Source organism: Bubalus bubalis, chromosome 11, assembly GCF_019923935.1.
Source record: "Bubalus bubalis isolate 160015118507 breed Murrah chromosome 11, NDDB_SH_1, whole genome shotgun sequence".
NCBI lineage: Eukaryota > Metazoa > Chordata > Mammalia > Artiodactyla > Bovidae > Bubalus > Bubalus bubalis.
The window spans coordinates 7,500,312-7,514,949 of record NC_059167.1 but is presented as its reverse complement, the minus strand read 5'-3'; positions in this window follow the sequence as shown (position 1 = coordinate 7,514,949).

Here is a 14,638-nt window from a genome sequence, read left to right as displayed (position 1 = left end):
CATAAATTTCCTTCCAAGGAGTAGATGTCTTTTAATTTCATGGCTGCAATCACCATCTGCAGTGATTTTGGTGCCCAGAAAAATAAAGTCAGCCACTGTTTCCCCATCTATTTACCATGAAGTGATGGGACCAGATGCCATGATCTTCATTTTCTGAATGTTGAGCTTTAAGCCAACTTTTTCACTTGCCTTTTTCACTTTCATCAAGAGACTCTTCAGTTCTTCACTTTCTGCTATAAGGGTGGTGTCATCTGCATATCTGAAGTTATTGATATTTCTCCCGGCAATCTTGATTCCAGTTTGTGCTTCCTCCAGCCCAGTGTTTCTCATGATGTATTCTGCATATAAGTTAAATAAGCAGGGTGGGTGACAATATACAGCCTTGATGTACTTCTTTTCCTATTTGAAACCAGTCTGTTGTTCCATGTCCAGTTCTGACTGTTGCTTCCTGACCTACATACAGGTTTCTCAAGAGGCAGGTCAGGGGGTCTGGTATGCCCATCTCTCTCAGAATTTTCCAAAGTTTATTATGATCCACAATAAAAAAGTCAAAGGCTTTGGCATAGTCAATAAAGCAGAAATAGATGTTTTTCTGGAACTCTCCTGCTTTTTTGATGATCCAGCAGAAGTTGGCAATTTGATCTCTGGTTACTCTGCCTTTTCTAAAACCAGCTTGAACATCTGGAAGTTCTTGGTTCACGTATTGCTGAAGCCTGGCTTGGAGAATTTTGAGCATCACTTTGCTAGCATGTGAGATGACTTTATTTTTTACCTCTTTTTAAAGGATTTTTTTTTAATGTGAGCCATTTTTTTTAAAGCCTTAATTGAATTTGTTATAATACTTCTTCTGTGTTTATGTTTTGTTTGGTTTTGATTTTGTCCACAAGGTGTGTGGGATCTTAGTTCCCTGACCAGGGATCAAACCTGCACCTCCTGCATTGGAAGGAGAAATCTTAACCCTAGGACTGCCAAGGAAGTCTCCTAGTTTGTTTATTGTACATAGATTGTATCTGGAAACATATACAAGCTAGTAAGCTGACCAGCTAGTACCTAGAGATATGTCAAGCATGTTTTCCTTTTAACATTTTCCAAGCTAACAATCTAATAAAGAGATTAAAAATATGTTGACAATTTGCTCTTCCAACTAAAAGCAAGTTCGTTTACCAGAATTTATGAAGAAAAATTTCTGCCCAAGAGGCACTCATGCATTCATAAAATCCACATACCAGCCTTGGGTAAATAGACTAAGGAGCACAAAAATCAGGTTGATCATCATCCAGCAGAGGGGACAGCTGTCCATTGATAACACCCTTGGGATGATTCAGACTTAAATTTTCTTCGCTTCATAGCACCCAAAGGATTATTGTATATTTATCCTCTGCAAATAACTGAGAGTGATAAAATTCTCAAAATGAGACTAGAAGTGCAGCGTTATGTTCTGACTTTATTAAATCCCTAGCTTCATTTTTTGGAGGGCTGAAGGCGGGTGGTAAAAATTAGGTACAGTTACTAAATCCTACAGCTACACAAATGAGAAGTGCCAGATGAATATGTGTATGCATGTTCCAGATACAAAAACAACCAAATAATGATACCAACATTTCAAGAATGAGACATGGAGGCCTTTCTTTTTGCAACAGAATAAGAAATCTTTGAAGCTAGAGTGCTTCAGAGGCAACCACTTCCAGTTTCCTTTTATTAGAGATGGAAAGAGAGCATTATATACATTAGACTATTGAATGAAGTCTGCACAGTGTCGGGATCAGAAAAGGTTATTACCTATCTCTCCACTTATGAGTCAACAATGAAAATATTCCAAGTGTTGTGACTTTAGATATCACCCTTGCTATTTTCTCTTTGTGACAGCATCCATAAAGAAGGCTGAGTGTTGACGAATTGATGCTTTCAAACTGTGGTGCTGGAGAAGACTCTTGAGAGTCCCTTAGACTGCAAGGAGGTCAAACCAGTCAATCCTAAAGGAAATCAACCTTGAATATTCACTGGAAGGACTGATGCTGAAACTGAAGCTCCAATGCTTTGGTCACCTTATACAAAGAGTCGACTCATTAGAAAAGATCCTGATGCTGGGAAAGATTGAGGGCAAGGGGAGAAGGGGCCAACAGAGGATGAGACAGCTGGATGGTATCACTGATTCAATGGACATGAAAATCTTTCAAAAGCATACTTTAGTGGGAAAAAGAAATTACTCCCTGCTAAGCCATTTTTTTTTACAGTGACTGGGGAAAACAGAACAGTTTTGGATGTTCATGAACTTAGAGTCATGGCTTCATAAAATGTATTTATGCTTGAAAGAGGATTCTGTCATTTAATTTGTTTATTCTATTCTCAGATTCCATCCCTGCTAGACAATAGAAAAGGCCACATACTAAATAAATAAATACAAGAAAAAGCAACATATAACTGAGTTTTTTTGCAACTAAGCTCAACTTTTATTTTGATAAACAGAAAAATCAATGCAAAACTGAGGTGAGGGAAGCTGTTAGGAGGAGCCACGCTCTGATAATTAGCAGAAGTTCAGGGATGTTCACTTCTGTCAGCTATTATGGTCACAGCACCAAGGGCAGTGTCTTGAATAGGATAAGAATAGGTTGGGGGTTATAGGAAGGAAGGTTTCAGTTTTGACAGGGAAACTTCTAGTTTACTATCCATGGAAGGGTTGTCTATGGAAACATCTCCATACATGGAGATGTTCAAGCGGGGGCTGGAAAAATCACATATTTGCCAGAATTGCTGTCCAGGGAAATTAAGTAGTTAAAGGGAAATTCTGAGACCCTTTGACTTCTTCCTGCAATTTATTTTCCTTTCTCATGAGAAACAGATGGGATAAGAAACTATTGTCCGCAAAGCACTTAAGCAAAGCACTGTATACTTCTGTCCCAACAATAAGCGTATCTATTCACAGAATATCTGCAAACTTTCTCTGAATTGACTCTCTTTGGTCAGAATTCAAACTCAGTTTTTTATGCTCTTGCCACTGTGTTAATCAGTGGGGAGAAACACTCCAGTGTGTATGGTGCGCTGCATTAGGTAAGGCAATTTTGACTGGATGTGATGCTGACTCTGTGAGTTTTTCCCAAATGGAATGTAATTCATAGTTGGGAGGTCTCCACGCAAACCCAAAATGATAGTCCCTACAGAGTTTTGGTCCAGGCTTCTGGCAAAGCCTTCAATGTCTATCTTATCCGGATCCAAATCACCTCTTATCTTAGTTCCAGAACTGTTCAAACTTAAAGAAACTTGTTCTTGGCAGGGGCTGTAAGACTTAAGTTTTGGTAATGGGCTCTGCTAACTTATAAACAAAATGGGTTCATTTTAAGGAAAAAAAAAAAAAAAAAAGGTCATTAGCCATATATAAAGACAAAAGAATCAACTCTCTTACAAGAGAAATATTTGATCACACTGAGTTTCTCAGACTGGGGAAGTCTGTAGCTTTTGAACTGTCTAAATTATTTTTGGCATCTCTTTTTAAAAAAATGTATTAGTTTCTTATTGCTGCTGTAACAACTTGCCCCAGATTTAGCACACTAACATACAACAATGTTTATTCTCTTACAGTTCTGGAAGTGAAGCATCTAGAGCAGGTCCCCAGGGCCACTTCCCTTTTAGAAGCCCTGGGGGAGAAGGCTTCACCTTTTCCAACTTCTAGAGGAGGCTTACATTCCTTGTCCCCCGCCTCCCCCTTCTCTGTCTTCCAAACCATCAGCCCAGCATCTTGCTCCTCTCTGACCTCTGCTTCCACCTTCTTGCTGTCACTTGGACTCATCTGCTTCCTCCTTACAACGATTCTCATGGTAACACTGCATACACATAGATAATCCAGGACCATCTCCTCGTCTCAAGATCATTAACCTAATCGCATCTGCAGAGTCCTTTTTACCATATGAGTTTCAGCGGTTCCAAGGGTTAGGAAGTGGACATGTTTGGCACCTCATAAGTGAGGAGAGGGCATTATTCAGCTCACCACATAACACCTTTTAAAAGTGCTCTTTTTCAAAGAATAAATTTGAGTGAGTTCTAGTGAGGTGGATGAACCTAGAGCCTGTTATACAGAGTGAAATAACACATATCCTATAATAATGCATATATATGTAATCCATAAACATGGTACTGATGAACCTATTTGCAGGGCAGAAGTAGAGATGCAGACATAGACAACAGACTTGTGGACACAATTGGGGAAGGAAAGAATGGGGTGCATTGAGAGAGTAGCGCTGAAACATACATTACCATGTGTCAAATAGCTAGCTAGGGGAAAGTTGCAGTGTAACACAGGGAGCTCACTCCAGTGTTCTATGACAACCTAGAGGGATGGGATGGTGTAGGGATTGGAGGGAGGTTCAAGAGAGAGGGGACATGTGTAAACTTATGGCTGATTCATGTTGTTGTATGGCAGAAACAAGCACAGTATTGTAAAGCAATTATCTGCCAATTAAAAAAACTTCTTTTTAATGTTTTTTTTTTTTTCAATATTGAGCTTTAATTGGTGCAAGATAAAAGCTTAAATTACCATTGTTAGATTACCTGTGTTTAAGAAGCTGTTAAGGTGTAAAGTATGTCCCCAATGAAACTGAACTGAATTTGAGTGAGAAAATAAAATATTAGTGACTAAATATAGCACTTGGAGAAGGCAAAGGCACCCCACTCCAGTACTCTTGCCTTGAAAATCCCATGGACGGAGGAGCCTGGTAGGCTGCAGTCCATGGGGTGGCTGAGTTGGACGTGACTGAGTGACTTCATTTTCACTTTTCACTTTCATGCCTTGAAGAAGGAAATGGCAACCCCCTCCAGTGTTCTTGCCTGGAGAATCCCAGGGACAGGGGAGCTTGGTGGGCTGCCGTCTATGGGGTCACTCGTACTTTCTAAACCTTTTGGAGGAATGTAAATAATCCACTTGGGGAGGGAGCCCAGTATGGAAGTAAAGGAGTCTAAGAAGAAGGGGCTACATTTAACTTACTGAGTGTGACGAGCTATAGGGAGACTAGGAAAACAAGAATTTCATGGTGAGGACACCGCATCACAACTGCTTCAGGTGCTGTTCTGCTACTTATTTATAAAAGCATGATGAGAAAGGAAGAAAACAGGCTAGAAAAACACATTTTAATAAGTTTAAATTGTGCATGTCAATATGCACCCCTTTAGCCTTTTATGCAAGCTTTTCTTGTGCTTCTTAAACACAGTCTGTTGCAGAAAGTGTCCATATAGAGTTGATGTAAACCATGACAAACACTTAGACATAAATGAGAAGAGTCGGCCCCACACAAAGTGTACGTGTGCACAGCTTATATGGTACTTTTCATTTGTCCCCCAGGAAATATTGCAAAATAAGTCCATGTATAGTCCCTGACTGTTAGCCAGATATGGATATGGATATGGTAAACATCACAGAGGAAAGGAACATTCCTGTAACATTTCACATATGTTTCTGCAGATGCAGTAGTTAAACGTCTTCCCCTGGTAGTTACCAGTGTTTCACAAAACCAGTTGGTCTATGTGTGTCCATAAAGCCAGTACTAACGATTCACTGTTTGCTACTTGCAAGCAAATTGTAAGATGTTTAAATATCTTGTCAGTGGTCTGTGATCAGAGGATAAGGACTTCATTAGTTGTCTATGTTGTATAAGAAATTACCAGAAACTTTGAGGTTTAAAAAGAACACATATTTGTCATCTCACACTCTGTGTGCAATGGAAATCTAGGCACAGGTTAAACGGGTCATTTGCTCAGGTGTTCAATTCTGCGATTTGTTAAAAATATGCGTATTGACCGTTCAGTTGACCAAAATATACTTGTCATATATATTTGTTCTTAGTGCATGGTTTCTGATTCACAGCTCTCAGAACTCTTGGTATTTCCTAGGATGTGGCTTGGGTGCCAGTGGAACCAACCATGTGATTAGCAGGTTGGAATTTTCAGTTCCCACCTCCTGACTTCTGAGGGCAGGGGTGGGACTAGGGAACAGGTTCAACCTTCAATGTCCAGTGACTGAATCAATCTTGTGTAAGTGGTGAAACTTTCATAAAACAACAACTCAACAACAAAAACAAGCATACAGGGTCCAGAGGGCTGTGTTGTGAACATGTGAAGGTGCTGAGAGAGTGATACACCTGGGCCAGGCATGGAGGCTCTGGCCCTCTCCCCAAGCCTTGCCCCATGCATCTCTTCAGTCCGGCTATTCCTGAGTTAGAACATTTTATAATAAACCTGTGATCTAATACGTAAGATGTTTATCTAAATTATGTGAGCTGTTCCATCAAATTGATCAGATCCAAGTTGGGAGATGTGGGGATCTCTGATTTATAGTTGATCAGTCAGAAGCACAGGGAACAACTTGGGCTTGCAAGTGGCATTTGAAAGATGGGGTGAGGGAAGCGGCAGTCTTGCAGGACTGACCCTTAACCTGCGGTACCTGATGAGATGGCATCAGAGTGCTGTCTCCCAGTAGACAGTGTCAGGATCGAACTGAATTCTTGGACACTAACCTGGTATCAGTGCAGTGACACCCCACTCCCTTTGACAGGCTCTATTGGTTGAAGATAAGTTGCCCGTCTTACACACGATCCAGGCGAAGGGATTGCACTAGGACACTAAGAACTGGAATCATGGAGCCACTTTAAAGTCTGACGTCCACGGGGAGGGGAACTTATACATGATAGAGAACATAAAATCCTAGCATCACAGCTCAGGTGTCCAGTTAAAGGCTTTGTATAATTTCTGTAACTTGAAAAAAATATGTTGTCAATGATCCAAATGGTGGTTGCATATTGTGGCTAATTCTGCATGAAGACTATACTTTCTGTGATTCTATCCATGTATATTAGGGAGTGTAAGCATATATTGAGAAGGAAGAATTTCAGGAACAAAAGATGATATCCCTCAGGTGGATTCTGAAGCATTAACTTGATAAACTAAGCTTTAATTCTAACGTATCTTGAAAGAGAAATACCATCTTCAGCTGTTCATATATTTTATATCTTAATTTAATGGTAGATTTGATCATCAGGTTCAAATAGACCAAGGCAGTATGACAGCCTGAGGCATGAGAAAGAGGAAAGATCAGAAGTTTCAAAGTGTCACAATTATGCTGTGTTTTCCTAGTCTTTACATAGATTATGGTATATATCGATATTTATTCCTCATTATCTCTAAGGAAACTTCCAGGCCAGATATAAATATGATTATAACTCAATATATTTATTTACATAACAAATGAATCTAATGGTGGGGAATGAATGTACTGTGGAGAGGCAAGCATATTAGCAGTGATTGGGATTAAATACGATCAGGTAAATTCTGTTTCAGCTAGAATCCTTAATGGTTACAATAGGATCAAAAAGGCAAGGTGTCTAAGCCCAAACTAGGGAATCAAGAACAGCTTCAAAAGGTGAGGAGATGCAAAATGGTCCAGCTGATCATTCTGAAGGAGGCAAATCAATTCATTTAACACTTATGTCTGTTCTTATGGACTGGCAGATATTCCAGCTCTAAATCCTAAGCACAGAAGAGGTTTTCTTATCTGTTTTTGTTTGTTTGTTTAGTTTTGTTTGTAGAGAAACAAACAGCCTACCAGCCTCTACCAGCCTCCTCTGTTCATGGGATTTTCCCCTACCAGCCTCCTCTGTCCATGGGATTTTCCAGGCAAGAGCGCTGGAGTGGGTTGCCATTTCCTTCCCCAGGGGATCATCCTGACCCAGGATCAAACCCTGGTCTCCACATTGCAAGCAGACATTTCATTGTCTAAGCCACCAGTCAGAGAGGCATCTTAACAATCTCCCAGTGGCAAAATGATGCTAAACTTTTCAATGGATCGAGCAGTGGAAACCTTTATTTAGAGGCAGGATCCTGGAAAGAATGAATTTTAAGAGCAGAACTTCACTACACTGCTCTCTGTTATTGTTGCTGCTATTGTTCAGTTGCTCGGTTGTGTCCACCTCTATGTGACCCCATGGACTACAGCACACCAAGCTTCCCTGTCCCTCACTGTCTCCCAGAGTTTGCTCAAACTCATGTCTCTGATCAAACTGCTCTGCTCACCAGCTTCTCAAATGCTTTCAGGCAAGGTCAGAGAAGCATGTGAAATATTTTTGACCAGTAACCAAATCTTGAACATCATTCAATTCAACAATATAAAATCATTTCTAACATTCTTATGCTAATTGCTATACCCTCTAGTATTAGTTTACATAGACATGAAAAAGAGAGTGAAAGTGAAAGTTGCTCAGTCCTGTCCCACTCTTTGCAACCCCATGACCATACAGTCCCTGGAATTCTCCAGGCCCGAATACTGGAGTGGGAAGCCTTTCCCTTCTCCAGCAGATTTTCCCAATCCAGGAATTGAATCCAGGTCTCCCACATTGCAGGCAGATTATTTACCAGCTGAGTCACAGTGAACTTCTACTATGGCTACCTCTGGAGTTCAATATCCAAGCAATCTAACAGTCATTCGTAAAGACAGCAAGCCTTTTTTAATGGTCTTGCATTTTCTCTCAGAAGAATAAAAAGATCTGGACTTCACAGATTTATAGAAACCATTTATTGCTTAATACAATGTTATATATTCTCAGTAGAAGATAAAGTCAAAATGATAATTAGTTCCCATCCCTACAAATTTCCCACAGTGTGATTCAGCAGAAACAAAGAACCCTGAAGCTCAATAAATATAAGGTAAATTCATAAAAAATTTTCCAAGTTCTAACTGACTTATTCACCATGAGAGGGGAAAAAAAAATAATGTATCATAAAGAATGTGTATATCATACACCAATTCACAACACAGTTTTATCAACTTAAACTTTAAAATTTCTGAACAAACTGTTATCCCCCTTGGAGGCACTTGGCCAGGTAATACCCTACCCCTGAACTTGGATGTTGATGGTTTTGTACACTGAATTGAGAATCTGATTTCTGCATTTAATTAGATAAGCTAAAGCCATCAAAAGTAAGGAGGCTAGTCATTTTCAACTTTAAAAGTTTTACCAGCAGCATTTTACTGTTAAATTTGTTTACCTTAATTGTATCTATAAAGGTGTTTTAGAAAAATTCCAAAGGTAGAAAGAAGGTATTATATTATTTCCTGTTTTATTTTCCTTATCTCACTCTATACTTACTGCCAGCTCATTACTGACATAGTTCTGCTTGGTATTTAGCCATGTAGGGAGCAATAAATCTGTGAGTTGTAAAGATTGTTTGGAAGGAACATGAAGAATTTTGTAAATTTATTGGGACAGGCATAAAGTGAATATCATCTTAAATATTTTGGAAATGACCAAGTTTTATTACTAAAGGGGAAGGAAAGAACAAGAATGAGCCTTGGGTAAGCAGAGAGCACCATAAATCATAAAAGATAGCTCTGTGCTTTTATCCTTGGGTCCATATGTTATTCTCAAAGAAAAATAATGTATAACAATTTAGCATTATTTTGCACAGCTCTGAGGAGGTCCTTGGAATTCCCTGTTACACTACTTGTAAATTTAATGTCAATATACTTGTAGCTTTTCTCTAAGTTTAATTCAGCTCTATTTAAAACTTAAATTAATTTTAAACTTTTTAAAGAAATATTCTAATTTCAAGGATCATGAATAAGGAAAATTAAAAATGCTTTATTCATCAGAAATTAATATTTTAGTGGCTTTTTTGAAGCATCTTATTTCAATAAACTACAAAGGCTTTGTGAACTAAAAGACTAAAATCTGTATTCTTCTGATTATGATTTGTGTAATTGATATTTATCATTGGCAATTGTTACATATGTATACATATTGTTCATATGTGCACTTTGGGAGTATTAATTACACTTCTTTTATAATGTTTACCACATGTTAATCAACACAAGTTATCAGATACAATGGGTAGTTATTAGTGCTTATCAGTAGCATTTCTTTTTTTCCTCCTTTAGACACAGAGTGCAAGCAGACTTTTCTCCTCTCTTCCAATGTCCACGTGCTTTGTTCTGGTCAGTGATAAAAGAACAGAAGTAATGTGCATCCCTTAAGAAGAGAAATGTTTGATTCTCTATGTGCATTTTTCCTATCATAGTAGCTAATAACATTTCAACCCAAGACATGGTAGACATTTTAATAATCTTTGAGTAAGGAAGTCATGGGTCAGAGTCCTTTGTCAACCTGAGCTGAACGTGTTGTGAGATTGAGAATTTGTAAACCCTTTTCACTTTTAAGGCTTCCTTGGTAGCTCTATTGGTAAAGAATCTCCCTGTAACGCAGGAGACCCAGATTCGATCCCTGGGTTGAGAAGATCCCCTGGAGAAGGGAACTGTTACCCACTCCAGGATTCTTGCCTGGAGAATTCGATGGACTGAGGAACTGGGAGGCTTACAGTCCATGGGGTCACAAAGAGTTGGACACAACTTAGCAATTAACACACAAACTAGGTTTAGAAATGTTGGTGCACTCAGTGGGCAGTAACAGCAGGAACTTTTTTCTGCCTTTATACCTGAAGGTGCAAAGGAGGACACATTGTTATCAGAGCCTGTGGAGAGCTGAGGTCACGTCAAAGGGGCCACGCTATAGGAGCTATTCTCAGGGGTGCAACTTCCAGAATTGCAAGTAAGAAAACAAGGAGGGGAGAGGGAAAGAACTACACCACATCTTCACATCTCCTTCCTTTTACCCTATGACTGCTGGCCTCGGTTTGCTATTGATTTTACCCAATTGGAGGAAGATGGCCAAGGAGTCCTAGTGATACAATCCATTGTGGTCAATCCCCAAGACAAGAAACACCAAAGAATGGCAAATGATGGATCAGAGAGAGCAAGAGGGCAGTGGAGAAAAACTGGCAGAGTCACTCTTAGATGACATTTGAACAAGATTTGAAGGAAATGAAATAACTGGCCATGCTCATACCCGGAGGACTAATACTAGCAAGTAGATTTAGTCAGTGTAAAGACTCTAAAATCGCAGCCCTGATAAGTTTGAATCAGAGATCAAATGGCCAACCATCCACTGGATCATTGAAAAAGCCAGAGCATTCCAGAAAAACATCTACTTCTGCTTTATTGACTACACTGAAGACTTTGACTGTGTGGATCAAAAAAACTGTGGAAACTTCTTAAAAAGATGTGAATACAAGACCACCTGACCTGCCTTCTGAGAAATCTGTATGCAGATCAAGAAATAACAGTTAGAACTGGACATGGAACAACAGACTGGTTACAAATCAGTAAAGGAGTACATCAAGGCTATATATTGTCACCCTGCTTATTTAACTTATGTGCAGAGTACATTATGAGAAATGCTGGGCTGGAGGAAGCACAAGCTGGAATCAAGATTGCCAGGCGAAATGTCAATAACCTCAGATATGCAAATGACACCACCCTTATGGCAGAAAGTGAAGAAGAACTAAAGAGCCTCCTGATGAAAGTGAAAGAGGAGAATGAGAAAGTTGGCTTAAAACTTAACATTCAGGAAACTAAGATCATGGCATCCAGTCCCATCACTTCGTTTCAAATAGATGGGGAAATAGTGGAAAAAGTGAGATACTTTACTTTTTTGAGCTCCAGAATCACTGCAGATGGGTACTGCAGACATGAAATTAAAAGACACTTGATCCTTGGAAGAAAAGCTATGACCAATCTAGACAGCATATTAAAAAGCAGAGACATTACTTTGCCAACAAATGTCCGTCTAGTCAAGGTTATGGTTTTTCCAGTAGTCATGTATGGATGTGAGAGTTGGACTATAAAGAAAGCTGAGTGCCAAAGAATTGATGCTTATGAACTGTGGTGTTGGAGAAGACTCTTGAGAGTCCCTTGGACTGCAAGAAGATCCAACCAGTCCACCCTAAAGAAGATCAGTCCTGGGTGTTCATTGGAAGGACTGATGTTGAAGCTGAAACTCTAATACTTTGGCACCTGATGTAAAGAGCTGCTCATTTGAAGAGACCCTGATGCTGGGAAAGATTGAGGGGAGGAGGAGAGGGGATGACAGAGGATAAGATGATTGGATGGCATCACCAACTCAATAGACATGAGCTTGAGTGAACTCCAGGAGTTGGTGGTAGACAGGGAGGCCTGGCATGCTGCGATTCATGGGGTCACAAAGAGTCGGATATGACTGAGTGACTGAACTGAACAGAACTGAACTGGGACAGAGTACATGGTTAAGAGAGAAATAAGAAAATGGGTGAAAAGTAACAGCAGCAGTGTAAGCCATTCAGGGTCTAGCTGGGTTTTGAGTTCTATTCTGAATAAAATGGGGAATCAGTGCAGAGTTTTGCAAGTCCTGGGGCCAGGGACAGGCTTGTCAGAATATTACATTTTCTCTCAATGAAGGACTCCAGCTTGCTTGAGTAATGCACTGATGCTTTAAAAAACAACAGAACATATCTTTTAAAACATTAGAAACTCCACCCATGTACAAATAATAGCTGATAAAGAAACAATAAAAATTTCCACCACGTGTCTTATAATTCAACATCACAGTCCCTTCTCAAAAATCATTTTTTATGATGCAATCCTTTGTTGAGAGGCATTGGTCTCTGGAAATCAACTGTAAGTTCTGTCCTTGAGCAAGTTTTTCTCAAGAGCCTCATAATGGAAGTTTGTTGATTGTATATGGATGGCAGTTAATTTATTTATCCTAGTCATTTAGACCTAGTAAAATGCTGAAGTTAATGTTATTCAAATATTTTCTAGTTCCTGAATCCATCTATTATGCTTATTGGGTATATATCGCATCCGTGATACCCAGGAAACAGGAGAGCCAGAAGGGCCGATTCTGCTAAAAGTAAAATAATACTTTCCCAAGTCTTTTCTTCTCTTCCTTGCCCCCCATCCCTTCCTCTTTGTCACCCCCTCCTTCCTTTACTTTCTTTTTCCTAAATACTTTTCATGATTGTCCATGTGCCCAGCACAGTGCTACTTATTGATGGGCTCCATAAACTAACTGGGCAACCAGCCCATTTGGGAAGTTGGCAAATGGCATAATCCAGTTTAGACTGGCCACTCTTTTTCATTACTATCAATATTTTATTTATAATCACTAAGAATATAACCAATCTTTCTCTAAGTCCACAAGCCTGGTAAATGACCCTGAAATAGCTCTTATTAAACGTGAAACAGACCATATATATTTTCTGAAGGCCTTAGCCCCATCTACCAATGCAATTGAAGTTATGCTTTCAAATCCAAGATCTGCATTGCCCATGAGCCAGCCTTTCATGTAATTAAGATTAAAGATGAGAGGCAGAATCTAGATTCCTTTTCAGAACTATTACTACACTCTGTCTGCCATTACAGAACCCCACGGACTGAGTGACTTAAACAAAGATTATTTCTTCATACTTCTGAGGGCTGGGATTTGAAGGTCAATGTGTCAGCATGATTGAGTTATGGTCTGTCTCTCTTCCTAGTTTGCAGATGGCTGTCCTCTTGCTGTGTCCTTATATAACAGAGAGAAGATGCCCTAGTATCTCTTTCTCACCTTAGAAGGGCAGCAGCCCAATTGGACTGGGGCCCCATCCTTGCAGTTCATGTATCATCTGTTCACAGGTCTTGTTTCTAAACATAGTCACATTAGGGGTTAGGGCTGGAGCACATGAATTTGAGTAATGGTGAACACAGTCCAGTCAGTTACCCTGAGCAATAGGCTAGTCTCTCCTTTTATTTTCTTGTGTCTACCATTTTAACATTAATATAATTTGAGGCCCATGTAATCGGGTTAGTTGGAAAACCAATAATTCTTAGCATTTAATGGAGACTCACCAGATTCATAGTGACCTGAGATCAACAGGACATATACCACATTTTGGCAGCTCTAATTACTGGATTACTCACTCCACAGAGAATTTACAGCTTTTCAAACCTTTTTTCTAGTCTCTATTTTCACTATATTTTCTCCTCCTTTTGAACACTGACAAGGACTCGTTCAAACTGCTAAGCCCTATACACAATGGAGGACTAGCAATGTTAGGTCCAGAAAGCTCCAATATTACTCTAATTGTTCCGCATTCATTCCCTTGGGGTTAACTATTTGTAAAATGATAGTAGCTTTCAGGGGCTTCCCTGGTAGCTTAGCTGGTAAAAAATACACCTGCAATGCAGGAGCTGCTGCTGCTGCTGCTAAGTCGCTTCAGTCGTGTCCTACTCTGTGCGACCCCATAGATGGCAGCCCACCAGGCTCTCCTGTCCCTGGGATTCTCCAGGCAAGAACACTGGAGTGGGTTGCCATTTCCTTCTCCATCAATGCAGGAGACTCCAGTTCAATTCCTAGGTCAGGATGATCCCCTGGAGAAAGGATAGGCTATTCCCTCCAGTATTCTTGGGCTTCCCCGGTGGTTCAAATGGTAAAGAATCTGCCTGAAGTGCAGGAGACCTGAGTTCAATCCCTGAGTTGGGAAGATCCCCTGGAGGGTAGCATGGCAACCCAGTCCAGTATTCCTTCTGGAGAATCCCCATGGACAGAGGAGCTTGACAGGCTACAGTCCATGGGGTTGGAAAGAGTCGAACACGACCGAGTGACTAAGCATAGCTCAGCACAGTAGCTTTCATATTCTTTCCCCATTCATTGCACTCTTGAGATATTTTGACTTCAACATGCATTTAATTTATTAAAACTTTCTTAAACCTGTTATCATCCACTGTACCTGCTTCTCTATACTGCTCATA